Consider the following 24,158-nt stretch of genomic DNA (forward strand, 5'->3'; position numbering starts at 1 on the left):
AGCAAGGTCCGAGGTATCCAGAGGCCCACCTGTTCCGAGGCGCATGCGCAGCACCGCAGTCACGCAGTATCGAGTTTCCGAGGCCTTCAAGTTCTGCTTCCCGGTGAGTACCGTTATTGGGAACGCATATAGTTTAAGACGGGTTCATTTATTTGAGCTCGGTAAAGACGTGTCTGGTCACACAGGCACGGTAAAGACGGGTCCATTTCGGTGGGCACGGTAAAGACGTGTCTCCTTGTGAGACCGGTATGGTTGTACTGTATTCCAGTGCATAAAGTCAACGGTTTTCAAGTTTATGTTTTTCCCCATGTATCAGTTAGAATGTATCTGTTTTTAATGTTTTAGTGTTGTAGTGTGAATGGTTGTTTCAGTTAGTCTATTTTTTGTGTATATTGTGTTTTCATTACGTTCGTTTCAACATGCCACTGTTTTCGAAATTACGTCAGATAGGGACCAGGAAAGGGATACTCGAAGAGTCAGTTCCCGTCCCACCTAGAGACACACCTGGTCATTTTATGTACCAGAAACACGGGCTAGATGCCATATTGTTTTTAGACTTGTGGGTGGATTACACGAAGGATTTAGAGGAGAAGTACAGATGGCCTGCTTCAGGAACATGGGATTCTGAATGCATTATGAAAGTAGAGGAAGCGCTATGGAAAAGGAAAGTAAGACCGTCCCAGAAAGATGCCATTGAGTTATGGCGTAAAGAAGCACATAGGAGAGCAGAGAAAGAATTCCACCAAGCAGAGAGAAATAAACAAGCATCGGAAAAAGCCAGAGAAAAAGAACTGCGGGAGGAGGGGGAACGGGTCAAGGCAGAACAAGCTGATAGAGAAAGAAATGCCCTCGTTGCAGGTATTTATCCCGTCCTTTCAGAAGAACTAGCTAAAGTGACCCCTTCAGAAAAATACCATAGGTCGCATACGCCACTACCAGTACCCTTTAGAGTACGTAGACAGAAGCCGACAGCCTCTGAATCTTTTATTTCCTCCTATCTAGAAGAGCCCGCACCGGACTATGTAAACGCAGAATTCCCTCCGCCCCCATCACAGGATCAGCTCCTACAGTTGCAGCTTCCGCAGGTTGTGAAAGACGACGTAGGTGCCGGGGCAGTGGGAGGGGGGCCACAGACAACGCCACGAACACCGCCAACGACACGAACACCGCTAGGGCTACGGCCACCACGAACGCCACAAATGACATAAACACCATTTAAGTATGTAGGTGTAATGATCCCACGTTGTATATACGATCCAGTACCAGGAGAGGGTGCAATGCCCGTCTTTTCACTAAGATTAAGACATGCCGTTGACTATTTGATCACATTACCAGGCATGAAGGAACACCTGGATAAAATATACCATTTCATTAGAACGGGGGAGGGACCCGAGAGTATAGAAGAGGCCATGGAACAAAGAAAGGTGGAGGTTAAGAACATGATTTTACATTTTATGATTAACTGTCTGATCAGGGAACATGACCAACCAGACAAAGAAGTAAAGAAAGAACCAGACAAAGAAGTAAAGAAAGGTCTGACGGATTGGAGTGACAACATAGCTGCCGGTCGGCATGACAAACAGGGACAGACGGAATGTATGTACAGGAAAATACGAAAGGCAATCATAGAAATACACAAGGAAGAGTCTGGCGGGCAGTATGAGTCATCAATGGAAGATGTTGAGCCAGAAACCGAAGAAAAAGATAAAATAAATTACGTAGGCAAAGCACGACAGTTTGACAGGCCCAAGTGTCTCGACTACCGTAAACAGGGACATTCTATAAAAGAAAGATATTCCCTTGAGAATATATTCCAAGCTACTGAAAAAGCACTGAAATGACGGGTAGAGAGCGAGAGACCCCACACCCTACACGAACAGGAATTAGTCCGGTCAGCCGTCCAATGGGTGTCCAATTCCAACATATATAGCAGTGATATAGTGGCCCAGACCTTTTTGAGCCTTCCGCTGAACGAACAGAGTTTGGCTGGTATTTACATGGTTCAACATTTGATAACCTTGTATGAGAGTCAATATTCTGATCCCGGTCCCTTGTATAAATTACTGGACGATATACTTCTAGAAAGATGGACAGACCTAGGTACTGAATTAATTAATGTCATTCTGGACCAACGACATAAGTACTTGACTTCTCTGACCACATGCATGATTCCTGCCCCACACCACGACAGAAAGAACTTACACATAGACAGACAGAACCCCCTACGAGAGGTACATCCCGTTAAAAATACAGCGGGTGAGCTTCAACGAGTGTATGTTTACACACCCTTGACGAAACTAGAAATACTGGAAATGAAAAAGATGTTGCCCTGCCATGATAAAGACCCAGGGGGGTTTCACCGAGAATTAAAAGACATTCTCCGCATAGGGGATTACACGTACGCTGACATTATAAAATTATTGAAAGTACTGTTGCCTGCTGGTATTTACGAAAAGCTTAAGGAAAAGGACTGGGAGGTGGGAGAGAAAAAGTTAAGTTGGACAGAATTGGAAGCAGAGGATAAAGGCCGGCACCCTGGTGTAGGTCTTGGGGACAAAGCTAAAGCACTACCTGAACTCCTGATACAGGATCTGCCGAGATTATTGATTACTAAAAAAGAAGATTGGGATGCTATTTCAGCCTGTAAACAGAAACAAGACGAGGACACAAGTGATTTCTATTTTAGATTCGAGAAATGTTTTTCTATTAATAGTGGTCTTAAGCCCAGTAGTGAATCATATCCACATCTTTTCGTGAGCAAATTAGTAGAGAATTCCTTACCCCCGATCAAGAATAGAGTACTGAAGGTTGAGAGTACTTGGCAAGCAAATATCCCTTCGCAAATGTTGCAAATGTTACAATATCACCAGAACAGAATTAGAGAGGAACAGGATCATGAAAAGAGACGCATGAAAGATACGAAAATGAAAGTGCTGGTTGCCCAAACAGTACCAGCTAATGCGAACAAAAAGGGCACGACACTTGTTAATGGGAACTGTAATTATTGCAAACAGCCAGGTCACTTTGTAAAAGATTGTGCTGTCCTGAAACACAATATAGCTACAGGCAAGACGAAAGAACGACCGCATCCTCCTAGGCAGAATAGCACCCCACAGAACACGCAACAGACAGTAGCGAATTTTCCACCCCCACCACCACCTGCCACACAACATGCCACACAACAAATGTACCAGTACACAGTCGGACTATCCAGAATACCAACAGTTCTCATGAAACAGCCTAGAGAGGGAAGTTGGCTTGCCCCTTATTGAGGTTCCTGTAGATCAAGAGGTTCCCTATGTACATAGTCGTGTATTGGGAAAGGACAGAAAATTTCTGATTGACACAGGGGCGAGCAGAACTACCATCAGCCATGACGACGTTCCAGGGGCACCCCTCTCAGGCTCACAGAATGTTTCCCTGGGATTTTCAGGAAAGCCTATTGTTAACGAAGTGTCGAAACCAGTTTCCCTAGGGGTCGGTCCATTGTCATGTACCACAGACTTGCTGCTTACTAAGTCATGTCCAGAAAATTTGCTTGGTATAAAGACATTGAAAGAACTAGGAGCAGTTATATGTTGTTCTCTGGAAGGAGTACGACTGTTCTTACGTGATTTTAAGGGACATTATGTGTTGAAAGATTTTGACCACAGACTCCAGAATGTACCACAGCACTTATGGGCACAAGGTCCGACTGACGTAGGTTACATGCACATAACACCACACTGTGTCACTCTCAAAACAGGAGTAGTACTGCCACGTATCCGACAATACAAGTTACCACCTGATGCCGTAGTAGCCTTACTGAAAATTGTTAACGAACTCATTAGACAAGGGGTGGTAGTAGAGACTGACTCAAATGTATGTAATTCACCTGTCATCCCTATTCTTAAACGAACAGACCCTAATGCACCACCAGTTTACAGACTAGTTGTTGACCTTCGAGAATTGAACAAATTTGTAGTTCCTCAATACCCAGTGGTCCCAGATATTTCTTCATTATTGACTGCTATTGATTCTGAGGCAACGTTCTTTACTGTAATTGACTTGAAGAATGCCTTTTTCAGTGTCCCAATTCATCCCGATAGTCAGAACCTCTTCGGATTCAGTTTAAATGGACGCAGTTTTAAATTTACGAGAGCTCCCCAAGGTTTTACAGAGAGTCCTAGCATTTACAGCCAAGCATTAAAAAGACAGCTGGACAGTATTCACATGCCTGCCAACACTGCACTGCTCCAGTATGTAGACGACATCCTAATCACAGCACGATCAGAACCAGACTGCGAAATTGCATCACTGACATTTTTACACTTCTTGGCAGACAAGGGGCACAAAGTGTCCCCTTCGAAGTTGCAATTCTGTGCACAGCAAGTGGTGTACCTTGGACACTTGCTGTCCAAGAGGGGTAGACAGCTGACACAAGACCGTATTCAGTTAATTGCTAACCTTTCACAGCCCAAGACACAAAAGGAAGTACGGGCCTTCATTGGCCTCACTTCATACTGCAGACAATGGACTCCACAGTATGCCTATCTAGCCAAACCACTCATACAGTTGACATCACAGGAGGCAGCGTCTTCAACTGTCCTCCCTTGGACACAAGAACATACCCTGGCATTTGAAGAATTGAAAAGAGCCTTATGTCAAGCACCAGTTTTAGCGACTCCTTGTTACAGCAAACCTTTTACGCTTTTTGTCACTGAACGAGATGGAACAGCATTATCTGTCCTCACACAAGATCAAGCCGGAAAACACAAGCCTTGTGCTTATTTTTCTAGTACACTGGATCCAGTGGCCCAGGCTCTGCCTGCGTGCCTGAAATCAGTTGCAGCAACAGCCCTAGCTATAAGACAGAGTGACTCCATAGTGTTAGGACACCCCCTGACAGTACAGGTTCCACATGCAGTGGAAGTTCTCTTGAACAGGACACAGACACAGCACTTGACTGTAGCGAGACTGACAGGATATGAACTGACGTTATTTCAGCCACACATAGAGATCAGACTATGCAATATTCTCAACCCTGATACACTCTTGCCCTCCAGCACAGTAGACACTGCTCCACATGACTGTGTGGAAGTAATTAATACAGTGACGAAACCAAGACAAGACCTGACAGATATTGCACTGCCAGACCCTGACCTGACACTTTATGTAGATGGTTCATGCATGAGAACAAGCACAGGAGAGTTAGTGGCCGCATATGCCGTGACCACTGATACTGAAGTCATAGAGACACAAAGAATAGACACACTGTCAGCACAAGCAGCAGAGCTCATCGCTCTGACACAAGCCTGCATAAGAGCCAAGAACTTGAAAGTGAACATATATACAGATTCACAGTATGCTTTCGGTGTTGTTCATGATTTCGGAGTGTTATGGAGGGAGAGAGGTTTCCTGACCTCTCATGGGACTAAAATTCAGCACGGTCCCCTCATTCAGGCTCTGTTAGAAGCATTACATTTACCTACAGCCATAGCCATCCTGAAATGCAAAGCACACACCAAAGTTACAGACACCATTTCCCAGGGTAACGACCTGGCAGACCGAACAGCTAAACTTACAGCCCAGACACCAACAGACACGACAAAGACAGATGTACCATTACTGACAAACAGCATGACAGTCAGGGATCCTTCACAAGATGTACTCGACATGCAGACACATGCCACTCCAGATGAAATAAAGAAATGGACTGAACAAGGAGGGGTCCAGACTGACCAAGGTTGGATGACTAAAGGCAAAGCTACATGGTTTCTCCCAGACTCTATGGTACAAGTCGTCATAAACACAGCACATAGCCCAGCACACTTAGGAGAAAGGGCAATGCTAGACAGCTTACAGAATATCTGGTTTAACAAGCACCTGCGTGCAGCAGCGAAACAGAAAGTACGTACCTGTATGATTTGTTGCCAGTTCAATCCAGGCAAAGGCATCCCGGTGGAATAAGGCGGATTTCATCCTCCTGACCATCCTTTTGAAGTCCTCCAGATGGATTATATCCAGATGGACAGATGTAGAGGTTACAAGTATGTCCTGGTAGTTGTATGTGCACTATCTAGATGGACAGAAGCGTACCCAGTCCCAGATTATACTGCTGTGACCACCGCCAGGCAATTGGTACGAGAGTTTTCCCCCAGATACGGATTGCCCCGTGTCGTGTACTCAGATAATGGTCAGCCATTTTCCTCTGAATTAATGAAACAAGTGTCCCTCCTGTTAGGATACCAGTGGAAGTTTCATTGTGTACGACACCCAGAAGCAGCTGGACTTGTCGAGCGTCATAATCAGACCCTTAAGACGAAATTAGCAAAAGTCTGTGCAGAAAAAGGCGTGGATTGGATGGTAGCCTTGCCGGTTGCCCTCTTTTACATGCGTATGGTAGCTCATTCCAGAACAGGCCTATCTCCTTATGAAGTGGTTTTTGGTAGACCACCGAATATGTGGGGTACGCCTATGCCTAAGAAAATAACTGATGTTGACAGTAACATGCTGACAGATTACCTGGCTTCCTTGATGTCTGCACTACTCTCTTGTCGTTCACAGGTTGCCGCCGCCTTCCCTGACAACACCCAAGTCAAGGAGTACACCATCGTCCCTAGTGACCACGTGTATATTCGGAACTTTGATCGTTCAAGCCCCCTTGAGCCACGCTGGAAAACACCGAAATTAGTTTTGCTCACCACGAGGACTGCAGTCAAGGTCGAGGGACGCAAGGGATGGCTTCATGCCCAACACTGCAAGAAATTCTTTGGAGATTCCGGAACTTTGATCTAAACTAAAGACAGTCCCGATAGTACAGACTGTAAGCCCCCTTTTCTAGAAAAGACTCCGCAACAGGAGTATAGGTCTAAGTTACGATCTAGTAAGTCAGACAGCGTTTAATTGTTTAAGTCCACTAGGTGGTGAATCGGTTAGACAGGTTCCTGACATGTATAAGATCGTAGACCAGAATAGTAAAAAGAGAGAAATGAAAGAAAAGTACTGCAAGATATTACGCAGTAGATGTATAGTAACTCTGATTTTTATGTCTCTTCTGTGCATCACTATAATATGTATCAGCTTGGCATTACATGTTTTCTTCCCCCTATTGCCTCACATATACACTTTACCTCCAATGACACTGTAGAGCACACATTCAGTGATCTGCCACCCCATGAATTGTCATATCGACTAGCCCTGCGCAACAATACTTTTATTCGAATGTTGCACCATTCTCATCAGACCAGCAATGTAAAAAATTGCTGGGTATGTGGCCGACTCCCACCTTATCAGAAAACGAAGGGAGTTCTGCCCCTTTTTCCTTTTCCGTTCTCGCACAAAGGTTCGTGCGGAGCATGGTTTGCTTTAATGTTATCACTAGACAGAAAGTCTGCAGTTTCTCAGGGTTTCTGGATATGGGGAATCTTGAATACAGTCATGAATGAGGCATGTTTTCCAGACGAAGACGGTCTTCCCCAAAGGAAAGGGACCGATCTAGAAAATGAAGTGTATGAACAAGGAAATGCTTCCCTTAACTTTATGATTCTGAATGTTCAGTCCGAGAAAAATACAGGTCCACCGTTTATATCAGTCCTACCAGTAAAAGGTGAATTGTGCGTTAGAAAGAAAGGATCGGTACAATTGGGACACAGTGATTGTAATACTGTAGTCGAGTTCAATGATAAAGGAAAGTCTACTTTCAAAGCTTCCCGCCATTCCTATTTCATTTGCGGTCAGACAGCCTATGTACGTCTGCCCTTAGACTGGGGTGGGACATGTTATATAGCGTTCCTGCTGCCACCCGTCTTTCTAGCCCCATCCCATTATCATCGAGATTCGCGACTAGTGCATGTTAGACACAGGAGGGAGATCGATTCCCCAGTAGTTGATCAGACTGAGACAGTTTGGGAGCAATATACAGATTTTATTAAGGGATACTTCTGGTTCATAGGTCCCGTCCAAAACAGTAAACTCATACGTAGGTTAACAAGAACTCTAGAAGCAGTAGTAAATGAGACTACATCTGCCCTGGCGAACTTGACCGAGGAGCAGTCTGCCATGCGATTTGTTGTTCTTCAGAATCGCCTTGTTCTTGACGTCATCCTGGCAGATAGGGGCGGGGCTTGTAGAGTGATCGGCTCCAGTTGTTGCGTGTTTATTCCAAATAACGCGCCATCTGTGTACGCAGCAATAACAAGACTCCACAAGATAGTTCACGAGATGCATCAGGACCAATGGACTTGGTCCAGTTGGCTCTGGGGTGTAATATCGGGATGGGGATGGACATTGTTGTTGTTCCTAGGAATTATACTGCTTATGGTATTCGGTTGCTGTCTCTGTCTGCAATGTGGCCCGGCGATTTGCGGCCTGTGTGCCACTGCCTGTATTCCCCATCCACGTATACAAAAGAAAAAAGATGAACAAATGATGCTGTATGATCAGATATACGGTCTCATGAATATAGATGTGTCCCAAAGGGCACAGTAGGGGACAAGGAGGGAATGAGGAAATAGAAAATTTTGCGTAGCCAATGTGTCCCCTGCATGTACCCCACGTTTAGTGTATGTTCATGTCACCCATGCACTTTCCCTCTCATGCCTGTAATAATAATGCCTCTGCATTTCCGTCCCATGTTAGAGTGTCAGTTACCAAGCCTTCCATGAAAGAAACGTTAATGAAAGTGCTGAGGCCTATGTTGCCCATGTATATGCATGGTGCACGTTTAAAAGTCGAGATGAACCCGTTTTGTGGCTCAGCCGAGCCAGGACCCGAATACAGGCTCCATGCCTCCAGACACTCTGAAAGCTGCAGCTTAGCTATGTATCCCTGACCTCTTGCATACTTTCTGCTCAGCCGAGAGGGGTCCAGTCCGGTCTGCCAAGACAGTATTTTGCTTACAGTTATCTGCTCTGCTCCACAGAAACACATCCCTGCCTAGCGAAGAAGGTAAACAGAACCCGTCCACAGAGATAGAGCCCAGCCTTTCTGTCCCGTTTAAGTGATTTACAGAGCTCGCATCCATAGAAGGCCCATGGCCCCCACGCAATGCACGAAGAAATATATGCACACACTGGCTCTTAGTGATGAGCAACCTTTGCTCGAGCGACCTTTACTTCAGATAATACATCCTCCAAACTTAAGATACCAGATAATACCAGGCGTGCAGGTCGTCCTGACACTCAAGGCTTCTCTACTAGAACGAAAGTCAGCTCCCCCCAGCTACTCCAGTTACACGTCAATTGCACGTCATGACCGAGTGGCGCACACAAGTAGGGTAAAGGTTCCAGCTGACCACGCAGACCCCCTCCATGTATCCACCCACCTATGACTCACCTATGACTCCTCAAGTGAACCCCCACGTGTACGCCTTCTTACACGCCCTTTTGCACGCCCATGTGCTCTTATCTCTCTCTTTCGCTTGCTCCGACTGGAGCGCTCCGCCTTCTCTATGCAAGTTAATGTATGTTTAATGTATAAATAATGTACTCTGTGAATAAAGTTTAGAAGACCCTTCCTGAACCTTAGTGGTGATGGAACCCGATTCTCCCTTAACTCGAGTTACTGAAATAAAGCCCTTTTGAATCGGACACCACGGACTCTGCCTCACATTATATGCATGACCTTTTGTTTAAGTATAGAAATTCCGACAGGGTAATATTTTATTTACCACACAATGATACAATAGTTTAAAAGGGTACTTTATCTCATTGGAGCATGTAGTACATTAAGAGCCATCCTTTCTGCTCACTTTCTGTCAGATTACTCACCTTTGCCTGGAACCTGCAATGCAAAGTAAGGGGGCGGTCTGGAAGGAAAACATTTTTCCACAGAAACAGAGCCATCAATCACCTGCAACGAGCTAGAAGACAGTGGGATATCTCGGCAAATGTTTGATAGCAATTATGTTGTTTTATCACGTTTAGGCCCAGGGCCGGTCCTAGAACTTCTGGGGCCCGGGCGAAATGAAAGATGTGAGGCCCCTTGAATTTGCATGTAACATCCAATCGCGGCCGGCCTGATGCGCGAGTGGAGGGTCACGTAGGTGGTGGGCTGTCCCCCATTCAGTTTGTACCTTCCCCCACCCCTGCTGCCCCAGGAATGTCACCACGCCAGCAAGTTTCATGATGTAATATGATTAGCTGGGGCAGGGGGCCTCGCAAGAATAGGTTGGCTAATGTGAAAGTGTGGCCTTTCACACTGATGGGGGGCCCCCCTAATCTTTGGCAGAGCGCGAGGCCCTGGGCCACTGCCCACACTGCCCATGCCTAGCGCCGGCCCTGTTTAGGCCTGTCATGTGCAGCTCAGACCAGACTGTAAGAGTAAGAGACGCAATTCGAACGCGAACAAATCCAAAATGGGTCTCACGCCTTGTTTAAGAATAGCAGCGCCCTGCCTGTGCATGATATCATATTTACCCACCCAAATGAAAGGTGCCCTCTCCAAACGAGTCACTTAATGCTGCCAATGCAAGGATGCAACCCAGGGTTCCGGAGCCCAGGACATGTATAACGTTCTGGAAGACCGGAAGTGACATCGAAAGGCAGGACATGTTTAAGCATGATTTTAAACCGTGACTTGGCACTAAAACATCATTTGAACTACTGATTTGGCTACCCTTATTCATGTTTATTGCGTTTCATACAAAAGGGCCTAATTACGCATTCCTTAGTGCAATGACCACCCAACAATCTGGGTCCGGGTTTCTTTGTCATCTGGTGCCGCATTGCGCCAAGATGCGAGTGTACGCATCATTCTGCGCAAATCTCAATGCAACTCTGCAAAGTATATGGGAAAGTGGAATTGCTGCAACTTTACATGGCATGTAACAGCAAAAGGCTTTGCATTAAGATGTGTGTGTAGTGAGGAGTCCACAAGAATGACTCCTTAAAGTTGAGTTTATGTTATACAGACAGGGGCAAGCAGGGAGCACGCACGTCCTTCACGCACCTCCTCCCCTAACATTCCAACAGAACCGACACATATTCATGAGATACACGTCTGCACCTAGCAGCTCCACAGGGTGAAGCCAGGGCCGGCTTTAGTGCTGGGGCGCCCAGTGCAATCATTGTTTGACCCCCTCTGCCTTGGACTCTCTCACTACCACCCTTCAATGGGGCCCCTCAAGCATCTGTAACCACTCTCTCTCAGATGCAGTTCATTAGGTTTACAGCACCTCTCATACCAGTGTAGGGTTTCAGAGCACTTTACCTCACACATAATAAACAGAGACGATCAAGTGACTCAGTAGCCAAAACGTAGGCACATGAGGATGATCAGTAAAACGTCTACTACATACTTACCCGGCCTAACCCCCTAACTTACCCTGCAGTAGAGTAAATTAGTTTCCTTTCCTTACTGCCAAGCAAATGTATTTTTGGAAAAGCAAATTGTGAAATGTGGTGGAGAGTGAGACCAGAGAGTAAAGTAGGACTAAGTAAATGCCTTGACTTTTGCGGTTGGATAGTCTGTGATGAATACAATCTATATTCTGTTCCTTAATCCTTTCCCTGTATTGCAGTGAATCGCTTTTCCCACTTACTTACGGCAGACAGGATGTCCGCATGATTGATCTTATATGTAATGTGTTGCAATATTCATCTGCTTTGAAGTCAGGGTAAAATTGAAAGACTGTTAGAACGTGGATTATTAGTAGGGGCAAATGTGCATCTGCCACTGGAAATAAGGCCACTAACACAGTATTGGTCTCAGAATAGGTTTTAGAAAATTATTCCTATGCTCAACCCTTGGCAGCTTGTCTGTGAGCAGGCTGACTTAACTTCAAAGACAGGTATGTAAAGCATTCAATGAAATCAATTCAGTAACTAATTAAGTGACAATGTATAATAAAAATCTGACACCAATTTATAAAAATAGGAACTATTGTTATCTTTAAAATGACATGCAAACGACAAAGATCCCATGTTGGGAACCGGAGATATGAATTTTCAAATAGTTAGCATTATCTAGCTCTTAGAATCTTAATGTACCTTATAGGGATATCCGGTTGTGATAGACTGGCTCAAAGTCAATGTTTCAGGCCGACTAGGATAGACCCCTGCTCGGCTACCACTAGCGGCGGTAGGTCCCGGTCACAGTTTTAAACTTCGGACTTAGAAACTTTTCTGGAGCTTTTTCTCACGTGGTCCCTTGTTGCTATTCACCAGGCCAGATTTGGTGAGGGTTCTCCGGCCTCCGATTTCACCTCCTCTCGGTGAAACTCTGGAAGTCAGACCTACAAAGCTTTTCAGCGGGAGGAACGTGGACGGCAGGCCAGCTATTGGTTGAAGGCAGGTGGCTTGGCTGGCCAGGTTGGGTCGGTCCCCCTATGGAGCTTTTTTCCAAAGTTGTTTAAAAGTTCTCCCAACTCCTAGAACTTCTTAATGAAGTACCTTAAATGGTCCCAAAATTTCTCAAACTCACTCCAAGTGTCTGAAAGCTCCATGATGGTCCTTGCAATTTGAGGACTTCATATCCCACAACCCACATGGACGAACCCCTTATAAATCCCCTGGAAGTTCTCCGGGTTGTGGATCTTTGATGGTGATGTTCCAGGTGGGCTCTGTTAACCTGTATCTTGCAGGGTGTCCACTCTTTAGTCCTTCTTACAGCAAAGTAATTCACAGGGCTATAGTTCAAGATGGTGCAAAATGTGCAGTTTACAGAGTGCAGGCCTTTGGAAATGCACATTAAACTTCTCAGCATGGCACCTCTTGCTTTCATAAGTTTCAAGCAGCAGATCTGAGGGGCTTTGCCCTTCTCAGATACTTATTCTAGTTTCTCTGGGTCAATCAGGAGGTCACTCCTGTCCAATGGACTGCAGGGTACCACCCAAAGGTCTGAACACATCCTGTGGCCAGAGTGCACCAATTCTTCTAAATTGATAATGGCAGAATTTTCTGCAGGGAGAGAAGAGATGGCTAACCACACCCCTAAATTTTCTAATCAACAGAGTCTATCCCCCTTGCATCTATTCATTCCTTCCCTAAGCCTAGCATCTGGCTGGGGTCAACAGAGTAGAGTTGGGAATGACACTTGAGTTGAAGTGTAATTCCTATTTCCCTAAATAGGTTCTGAGCTTTTGGATAACATACACTAAAGGTTTGGTGTATGATTGAGTCAGTACACCCCTATTGCACATGCTAACCTTGTTTACCATGTACCTGCTAGCTCACAGGGCCACTAGAAACTTCTTGAAGACAAGAAGGGAATAGCCTCTGGCAACTACATAACATGACTACACTGATCCATGAGATAATGTTTCGCTCAGCCAATCGTGACTGCTTAGTTTCTCAGAGTTTCACAGAAATAACAGACAAGCTTTTTAATAAGTATTTATTGAACATTCATTTTTCTCGTGTGAGAGATCTGAGCTACTACAATCGTAAGACAGTATGCGAGATATACAATGCACAGTGTTACATTCGCAAAGAAGTAGTATTGCTCTAGTATTGTTCACTACTTATCAAATACATTTGTATACATAAAAACATATTGCTAAAAGTATGAGTACTCATGGAATGCTCCCTAACTATTTCTACCCAAATGTGCCTAACCTAGGTGTAGGACGGGTTGTGAAGAAGGTCCGATATTCCCCTAAGATGGTATGCTCTAGTATGGTATAGTTCGTTATGTCAAGAATCGCTCTAGGTTCTAGTCATCGCCATACCTGAGAATGAGAGAGTTGTGGAATCTCTTTCCTGGTCTCAAATTCTAACATCCCGCAAAGGAAGTTAGAGCCCTGCGAGTTGTAGTTTCTGCATGCAGGATGACAGCATTTCTGGTCAGTGCATCAAGCCAGGAAATACGGGCTCCTCTGGAATAGAGGTCTCCTCTGGTTTGCATGGGCATATTAATACCCAGAAGGTGCTATGGCTGGACTGCATTGACGTAATGTTGAACAGAGGAAGACGTCAGGAATGAACCCCGGGGAATAATGGTTCATGCATATTTAATGATTTTCTAAGAGAAATCAATGAACCTGTGCCAGGGAAAATCCCTAGAGCTTAAGGGTCTGTTTCTAAGAACTTGGTTGTGACCTAAAGGGTGGACGGATGTAGGTGAAATACCATGCCTGTATTTGGAGTGTATGGCACATGCCTAAATAAGGACTAAGAACGCTTTACCTAAATAAGGGCAACATGAATTGTGCCTACATAAGGGCATGTTTTAGTAAAGCCGATATCAGGGCACTTATATGGGACAAAACACCCACTCCACTTTCGAAGAACAATATTACTAATTGCTAACATAAAAATGAGCACCGCATATGTAAAAACATTCATTTAAAAACATTTCTAAAATCAGTCTGAAAAGTTCAATTAAACATGTCAAAATTTGACTTATACATGGAAAAAGCAGTGGCTATAATAGTTTTGCTAAATATTCTAAAATCCCTTTGAATCATGGTCATAAAATATGAAATTTGTAGAAAAACAGGGCAATTATTTCTAGACTTGTGCTTCTAGAATTGTGCTTTTTAGAAAAGTTATTTTTAGTAAAGGTAAAGGCAGTTCATTTTATAGGAATTGTTTTACTGTAAGCAGTAAGAAATGCAATGTAACTGAAAAGTTAAAAAAGGTTTGTCAATTTGGGGAATGTTCCAAGTTTCGTTCTGTTTGTTATGAAAAACATGGTAGCCGGTGTACAACTGTTACCACGGATTTTTTACAACGGATTCCATGACCACGGATTTTTTACAACGCAGGTCATGTTACAACGGATCCTTTTACAACGCTATTCACTACAACGCAGGTACTATTACAACGCAATACCATTACATCGTAAGTATAATTATAGGTAAGTTTATCTTTTTGGGGGTTTTGGGGTACAGGGGTATTTTTAGGTTTTAGGGCTGGGTTTGGGTTTTGGGGTACAGGGGTATTTTTATGTTTTAGGGCTGGGTTTGGGTTTTGGGGTACAGGGGTATTTTTAGGTTTTAGGGCTGGGTTTGGGTTTTGGGGTACAGGGGTATTTTTAGTTTTAAGGGCTCGGTTTGGGTTTTGGGGTACAGGGGTATTTTTAGGTTTTAGGGCTGGGTTTGGGTTTTGGGGTACAGGGGTATTTTTAGGTTTTAGGGCTGGGTTTGGGTTTTGGGGTACAGGGGTATTTTTAGGTTTAAAGGCTGGGTTTGGGTTTTGGGGTACAGGGGTATTTTTAGGTTTTAGGGCTGGGTTTGGGTTTTGGGGTACAGGGGTATTTTTAGGTTTTAGGGCTGGGTTTGGGTTTTGGGGTACAGGGGTATTTTTAGGTTTTAGGGCTGGGTTTGGGTTTTGGGGTACAGGGGTACTTTTAGGTTTTAGGGCTGGGTTTGGGTTTTGGGGTACAGGGGTATTTTTAGGTTTTAGGGCTGGGTTTGGGTTTTGGGGTACAGGGGTACTTTTAGGTTTTAAGGCTGGGTTTGGGTTTTGGGGTACAGGGGTATTTTTAGGTTTAAGGGTTGGGTTTGGGTTTTGGGGTACAGGGGTATTTTTAGGTTTTAGGGCTGGGTTTGGGTTTGGGGGTACAGGGGTATTTTTAGGTTTTAGGGCTGGGTTTGGGTTTTGGGGTACAGGGGTATTTTTAGGTTTTAGGGCTGGGTTTGGGTTTTGGGGTACAGGGGTACTTTTAGGTTTTAGGGCTGTGTTTGGGTTTTGGGGTACAGGGGTATTTTTAGGTTTTAGGGCTGGGTTTGGGTTTCGGGGTACAGGGGTATTTTTAGGTTTAGGGCTGGGTTTGGGTTTTGGGGTACAGGGGTATTTTTAGGTTTAAGGGCTGGGTTTGGGTTTTGGGGTACAGGGGTAATATTAGGTTTTAGGGCTGGGTTCGGGTTTTGGGGTACAGGGGTATTTTTAGGTTTTAGGGCTGGGTTCGGGTTTTGGGGTACAGGGTTATTTTTAATATATATTTACAATTAAAAAAATTAAAATTAATTGTAATAATATATGTTTTATTTTTTTAATAATAAATAATTTAAATTAATAATACATTAATAATTATTTACATTAAATATTAATTTTATTTACTTACCTGTAATTATACTTACGATGTAATGGTATTGCGTTGTAATAGTACCTGCGTTGTAGTGAATAGCGTTGTAAAGGGATCTGTTGTAACATGACCTGCGTTGTAATAGATCCGTGGTCATGGTATGCGTTGTAAAAGGACCCGTTGTAACGTCATATATCCTGGTAGCCAAATGCATTTCTTCCAAGCACACTGTGAACCAATTCAAAAGTCAGAGTCCAGGTTGGGTGTAAACATGAAGTCATCTGCTGCTGTAGACATAAGATCGTCTACTGTTGCCGGGGACAGTTGGAGCACCTCGTTCAGTAGATCTATTGCACAAAGATGAGAATCGTCACTTACAGCTGATGCTGTAGCAAGTTGTGTGTTCCTTGTCTCCTGTGTGCCTGTTGAATCCTCGCGTACATCAGCAGGATCAGACTGCAACTGAGAGGTTTCAATGAATGCCATCATCAGTATCAGGAGCCGCTGCTGACAATACAGAGCATGGACCGTTCCTGGGTCCAGAAAAGTATTGATATTGGTTGGCATGACCGATGGAAGTGTTAGATAGATGTCCAGCACACATTTTTCACTGCAAAACAAGCAGCGTAGAACAGGTAAGATACAGTCAAGCCAAACTGGTCTGAAAGTCTGGAACCATGATTGATTAAGTTTCCATAAGAGAGGAATGCCCAGGAGCTGTACTATGTGCTGTCAGCACTTTCGTTCCAGGAGATCCTTCACAATGTAACTGGGAGTGATGCCCATTGCAAGGCCGTCCATAGCATAGCAGTAGGAATAGAATAAGTACTCCTGCAGCTATTGCAAGAGTTAAAGGCAGACCACCAAACACCGAATGCACGAAGTTTGGAATGATTGTAAATGTAAAATTCCGCTCATATCAGACATGTTAAAGATACATCCCATCATTTCTGAGAAATTGTTTGGTGCAGTTTCGAACTATCAGAGCCTGTATCTGAGCCGCAGTCCTTGCAACTTGAAGATCAGATGTCTCTCGGGCGAAGTTTAAGGGTACATTTCTTTGTAAAAGCATGGCGTTCATTCTGCTTAGCGTATTGAAAACAAATAAAAGAAACATTCAGTGAAGGCCAAAGTGCCGACTCCCTGCCTGTGTTTGCTAGTGGAACCAATACTTGCATACAACAAGTAACCCTGGCATTGACCGTTACTAGATGCGGGATCCCTGGTAGCATGCTACAGCAACCTAGATCATTCAACATTAAGTAACTCCCATTAAAAACCAGGCCGAATGTCAGATTAATCACGGCGGCTGGACTGCCTTGGAGGTGGCAGAACAAGTTTGCCACAGAACTGTTGAATGCCCTGTGTAAATAAACTACTTGACATATGAGTGAACTGCTCAGTGCATTTTCGCAGGCTTTACCCCTAAGAAACACTTCACGTCCCCCATTCCAACATCTGTAGTTGTAAGGTATTTCCCAGGACACTCTTAATGTATTCCTTACCCAACCTTTCATATTTGCTTGCCTGCTATTGTATAAGGCAATAGTGAAATTGGAAAGAAGTGACTGGCAAATTTATATGGCCATGGATGAGCCATTCTGTAGCTGTTTTTTCTGCTACTGTGAATGGTAATCTTATCAGTTTTTCAACACCCAGCATTGTATACTTTGCTCCCCTTTGTGCCATTTCGATCTGTTTATGAGATTGTATTCCAAAAAAAAAGACGCCATGTTGATAAAATGCCAAGGCACATAGCCTGCACACTATGATTGTAGTGTCCAGACTAATAACATTTCCGAACGTAACAGGCCTTGTAACACGGCTAAATCCTGTTTTAGTATGTCAATAGCAGAGGATACAATGTTGCCCAGAGAATAGATCCTGGATGACAAAGTTGTTAAACCATTGTCAACAACTGAGAGAGATTTCTCTAAATTAATTGGATTGATTTCACGTATCCTCTGCGGCCTCTGCCTATGAAACTTCCCAAACTTCATTATAGGCTGTATAAATGCCGGCATTTATGAAACATTTTTGTCGTGGTTTTCTTGGTCCTAGCAAGAAATCCCTAAAGTCTGCATCTTCTTTCAAGTAAAGATAAGTGTTGTTTGACTTGGTCTATCGAGGATATCTGTAGCCAATCAAGGCACACTTTCCCTACACTATATTGTGTCACTGTATGTAACGGGGACCTAGCCTGTTGATAGTAAATCCCTGTGTTGTATTCAGGAACCTTTCTTGACAAATGTTAGTGTCTAAGTGCCAGATTAGCTATTTTTCCCAATCGGGGGCTGTTCTGTTGTATAGTAGGATGTTGTCTATGGTGGCTGCCTCATCTGTAGTACTATTGATTTTGGTATTAGCAGGTGTTGGTACATAAGATATGTTCATGTCTTTGATCTTGGCTAGTCCAAGGCAAGATGTTTGTTGCACGGTATCATTACAAAAACATTATTTGCTTGGGGCAGAGTCAGGTTCTAAAGAATGCTTCCGTCCCCTGCACCTGCTAGTCTCTAGAACCACAGACAGATTTTGTATCAACAGTGTCATTCCAAAAGTCAAACCCTTGTCTAGACAGCTGGGCATTAAAAGGCTGCAGAATAGATCTGTTTGGTGTTAGTTAACATTTGTTTCTGAGCAGTTTGGTTCACATTCTTAACATAATAGGAACCTAGATCTGTTGTATTGAATCCTGATAAATATGGAAACTTATTTCCATATGTTTTTGAACTATCTTTTGATGGTGTTGGACAATGTTCCTATTGATTATACATAAACACATTTCTAGGTATTGTAGATCTATGCAAAAAAAATGACCATAATGATTATAATGGTACGTTTGTTCATACTCTGGTGAACCTTCCAAGTTTTCACTATTAGAAAATGCAGCAGATTTTTCTCTAGATCAGATATAATATTACTGACAGTTTCGAAGTCCCAAACATCAGAATAGGTACTGGAGATAATGAAATCACTTAATGAAATTTTAAACAGGTGTAGAATTTTCAAAAGATCAGTCATGCTCAAAATATCGAAATCGACTTTGTCCCATACTATACCATCGGGTATAGGCACGGCTGTGATGTTTACTGCAGACAAGTCTCTTTCTTCACGATGAGATAATTTGTGTCGTTTCAATATTAAGTTCACATCTTTACTTGCAGATTCTAGACGAATGTATTTGCCATTTACAAGCATGCTAATAGTCATTACTAAACCTAACCAGAAAAGAAAGAAAAATATTCCGGATATTATCCATAATTCAGTCCATGGTGAAACCAGATACGTTTCTTTCAGAAAGTCAAAAAAGTATTTTTCTTGCTGTTTGTAAGAGTTTGTGGTTGGCGACGTTTCTGATTCACTTGGGTCTTCAGAAAATGTATCAACATTTATGAAATAACCAGTAGAAGTTTGATCAATTGTTAGAATTGCATCAGGATTTGAAGACATCACTGTGTTTGTCCTTTCATTTTCTCGATGAATTAGATGTTCTCTTGTTACATTGGTGTAGACAGGCGTGTCTGGTCGAATTGTTAATTGTAATTCAAGAGGAATGAGTTTCATAGCGTTGTTGCATAGTCTTTCATTTCTTACTGTGACTCTTAGATGGTTATGAGTCTTTTTGTTTGAACCTCTTGGATAGTAGCGAAAGGAGGGCATCTGCTACTAGGGCGGAGACCACAAGGCCTACTTGCAGTATTGGCCCCATAGTGGGGTTTGATGAGGACAGCATCTACCACAGTGACTCTAAAGATAAGGCCCTTATCGCTTCCGGTCCCCTGATTTATTCCGGTGGCACTATCTCTGTACCGAATTATAACACACTAGACTTCTCTTGTAAGGTTTGGGATCGGGTCATAGGCCTGACTTTGCTCCCCATTGCTTGATCCAGTCCCTCCGGGTTCCCCTCTGGGTTCGCTTCTTGATTTGATTTTGATTTGATTTGATTTGCCAATTTATAGAGCGCAACGATTGCCCATGGGCGTCTTGGCGCTAAGATAAATCCTTTCCAGCTTTGTAACAGTGTCTGAAGTTTATTTGGAGAATAGCCATGTTTTTACTTCCTTTCTAAAGGTTTCTAAAGATGGACAGGTTTTTATGTTCAGGGGCAGTTGATTCCATGTACGTGCTGCATGTATCAGGAAACTTCTCCCTCCCCAGTTAGCTCTTTTAAATCTGGGAACAGTAATTAGTTTCATCTGGCCCGATCTCAGAGGTCTCATGGGTTCATACTGTTTCAAATGGTACCTCAAAAATTGTGATCCTTTTCCCTGTAGTGCCTTATAGGTTAGACAGAGTGATTTAAATTTCACCCTCTTTTCAATTGGCAGCCAATGTAGATCTTTCAGTCTGTTTCTGATTGGCTCAAACCTGGGTATGTCTAGCACCAGTCTAGCTGCTGCATTTTGCAGGTGTTGTAATTTATCTGTGATCTTTTTCCTGGCTCCGGCATATAGACCATTTCCATAGTCCAATCTTGCTAATGCTAATGCTGTTACTACTGTTTTACGAGAATCTCGTGGTAGATATGGAAACAGTTTTTTTTATCATTTTTAAAATGTACCAGAGTGATGATGACAGCTTATTGGCTTGAGCTTCAAATGATAAATTCATATCAAGGGTGAAGCCCAGATTCTTCACTTTTTCCTGATGATCTAGGACATCTGCCCATATCCTTAGGCCACCAGGCGGGGGACCAGATGTTTGTATCACCCCCTAATATCATCACTTCACTCTTGTCTCCATTGAGCTTCAGGCAATTCCTTTCCCTCCATTGGCTGACCTGTATCATACAATGTTGGAATTTTTCTGCTGTTTCTTCTATATCTTTGTTGAAGGCGTATGATATTGGGGTGAAGCCACAGTTTCCTATTATCTTTGCAAGTGGGGCAACATAAAGGTTAAAAAGGGTGGGACTTAATGATGATCCCTGCGGAACTCCACATGGTAGAGAAAAGGCTTTAGATTTTGCTCCTTCTACTTCTACTGTAAAAGTTCTATTACCAAGATAGGATTCAATGAGGGTACATGTTGAGTCATGTATTTCTGCTGTTTTAAATCGTTTTAAAAGAATTTCATGACTGACCGTGTCGAAGGCCGCCGATAAGTCAAGTAATATCAAGGCGGCCTTCGCTCCATTGCCCATCACTTTCCGGAGTTCTTCTATTGCTGTAATTAAAGCAGTTTCTGTTCCGTTTGCTTCCCGGAAACCAAACTGAGAGTCGTCCAGCCAGTTGCCGTCAATCAGATAGCGGGATAGCTGTTTGTTCATGAGTTTCTACAATATTTTAGCGGCGAAAGGAATTCTGGCTATAGGTCTGTAACTGCTTGGCTCGTCTCTATCGAGATTGGGTTTTTTCAGTAGTGGTCTAATGGAAATCTTTTTCCAGTCATCCGGAAAGGTGTTGGTATCGATTATTTGGCCAAATAATCTTGTTAGTACAATGCTCATTTGTTCTGAGCAAATGTGCATTATTTTGGGCGGACATGGGTCTGTTGGGCTGCCTGAATTAATGTTAAGTAATTCCTTCTGAATTTGGTCTTTTGTTGGAATGGTAAATTGGAACATTATAGGTTGGACTGATTGCTCCTCTGAATTTATTGTTTGAGCAGTGATTTTATCTGTCTGATTAGTTTTATCTGATCTGTCATTTTTAAAAGATTCGTAGACTGATGAAACATTATTTACGAAGAATTTACCCAGAATATTACAAAATTCTGATGATATTTCTTCTAGGGTGTTATTTCCAATTTTCGAAAGTTTTCTAACAGTGGAGAAGAGAGTTTTACTGGAGTTTTTTGATTCATTAATTTTTTGGACGAAGTATTTGCTTTTCTCTGATGTTATTAATTTTTTTGAGCTAGCAAGTATTGTTTTATATTCTAATCTTTGCTGTACCTCATAGTTAGTTCTCCATTTCTTTTCTGCTCTTCTACATTCTTGTTTTTTTTCCTTCAAAGCTTCTGAGAACCATGTCTGTGAAGGGGTCTTTCTTTTGAGAGTGATTTTCTTCAGTGCAACTGTGAGTTGGACTGCGTTCTCTAGCCATGTATTAATTTGTTTACAGGCTTTATTGCTGTCCGCATCTAAAGTTAGGTACGAAAACCATAGAGTATCTATGAGTATCTGGGGCTGGATTTTGGACCATTTATGATATGTGTTTTTTTTACTTTGACCTGTCTTCCTATATCTTGCATATTTTCTAAGAAGAAGGAGACCATCTTATGGTCTGACCACGGGATCGAGAGTGTATCAGTTATATTTAACTTCCGACATGATTTATTATTTATTTTATTTATTTATAAGTTTTCTATAGCGCTAACAAGACTCGAAGGTAGCAGAGCGCTTTACAATAGAGGGAATGAAAAAGAGAACAACATGACACAAACCCAATAAAAGCGATCAGCGAGCGACAATTTGGAATGTGGAAAAGTTCGGACAGCAGGACTTCTTGGTAACAGGATTCAATGTTACCACATGGATTCAGGGGACGCTTGCTGATCCAAGTTACCCGCAACCAAGGGAACGGATAAGGCACAAGGATTTGAGTTGGCTCTTGAATTCTGCATAGGACGGTATAGTTCTGATGTGCGGTGGGATGGCGTTCCATATTTTGGGGGCATTTCCTGAGAAAGAGCAGTCCGCAGTTCTCTTCTTTCTGGTTTTTGGTAGGATGAGCAGCAGGGAGTTGGAGCTTCTCAAGTTTCTGGCTTGGCCTGCTTTTTTGAGCTTGTTTGCCAAGTATTCCGGTTTGCCGGTGTGGAGGGCCTTGTGGGTGAGGCAGGCCATTCTGAAGGTGCTCCGCATTTCCGCAGGGAGCCATTCGAGTTCTTTGAGTGCCGGGGAGATGTGGTCAGATTTTTTGCAGTATGTGATCATTCTCGCTGCCGCATGAAGTGTTGTTTTTAGTGGGGCCAGGTGCGATTTGGGGATGCCTGTTAGGATTGAGTTCCCATAGTCCAGTCTTGATAGAACTAGAGATTGTGTGGCTAGTTTGAGGTCCTTGTTGGGAATGTAAGGTTTGATTTTGTTCAGAACTCTGAGGTTGAGAAATGCAATTTTCGCCGAATTCTTAATGTGGTTTGTCAGGGTTAGTTTGGGGTCTAGGGTGAAGCCCAGGGATTTGACGGAGTCGGCTAGCGTGAGGTTACCTTTGAGAGCATCGATCGACTTTAGCCACTCAGTGATTTGAGGGTTGTCTTCTTTGTTTGAGATGAGGAGTGTTTCTGTCTTGTCGGGGTTGAGTTTCAGGTGATTCTTTGTCAGCCAATCTTGAACTTCATTTAGGACATTGTTAAGTCTGTGGATGTCTTTAAGAGAAGAGGTTTCCAGGTAAATCTGCGTGTCATCCGCGTAGAGGTGGAAGTGGATGTTGGCGTTCCTGAGTAACTTGGCGAGCGGTTCCATGTAGATGTTAAAGAGCTGAGGAGAGAGCACTGATCCTTGCGGGACACCCTTGTTGACTTGCTGGGTTTCGGAGGTGAAGTTCTTCATTTTTATTATTTGCGTACATTTATGTAAGAAGGAGGAGAACCACTTGAGAACTACCTCGCCAAGGCCGGCTCTTTCTTGAAGAGTCATGATGAGGAGCTTGTGGTCCACCGTGTCGAACGCTGCGGAGAGATCAAGGAGTATGAGGAGGCAGCACTTGTCTGCGTCAAGAGAACCATGAATGTCGTCTATGATGTTCAGCATCGCGGTTTCTGTGCTGCGGCCTTGTCTGAAGCCGGATTGGAGGGGGTCCAGGAGATTGATGTGGTCCAGATGTTGCGTCAGTTGCAGGAGTACGCAGCGTTCAAGTGTTTTCGAAAGCAAAGGGAGGTTGGATATCGGTCTGAAATTGTTCAAGTCAGTTGAGTCAAGACCGGGTTTTTTCAGCAGAGGAGTGACTTGCCCCATTTTTAGACAATCGGGAACCACTCCGCTTTGTAAGGAGCTGTTTATGATTCTTCCCCAGATGGGCGCTAAGGTAAGCATAATTGTTTTGATTAAAGAGGGGGGAATGGGGTCTGAGACGTGTGCTGATGGTTTGGAGGTCGAGATCAGCGAGATTATCTCAGTTTCCTGGACGGGGCGAAAGCTTAGCCAGGGGGAGGGAAAGAAGTCAGATGGGATTACCAATGGGAAGGCCGAGTTGCTCTTCTGGAGGTGCGGGTTGTTGATGTCTAGAGATAGTTCGATTTTTAAGACCTTATCGTTGAAGAAG

Source organism: Lissotriton vulgaris, chromosome 3_1 (assembly GCF_964263255.1).
Source record: "Lissotriton vulgaris chromosome 3_1, aLisVul1.2, whole genome shotgun sequence".
Taxonomy (NCBI): Eukaryota; Metazoa; Chordata; class Amphibia; order Caudata; family Salamandridae; genus Lissotriton; species Lissotriton vulgaris.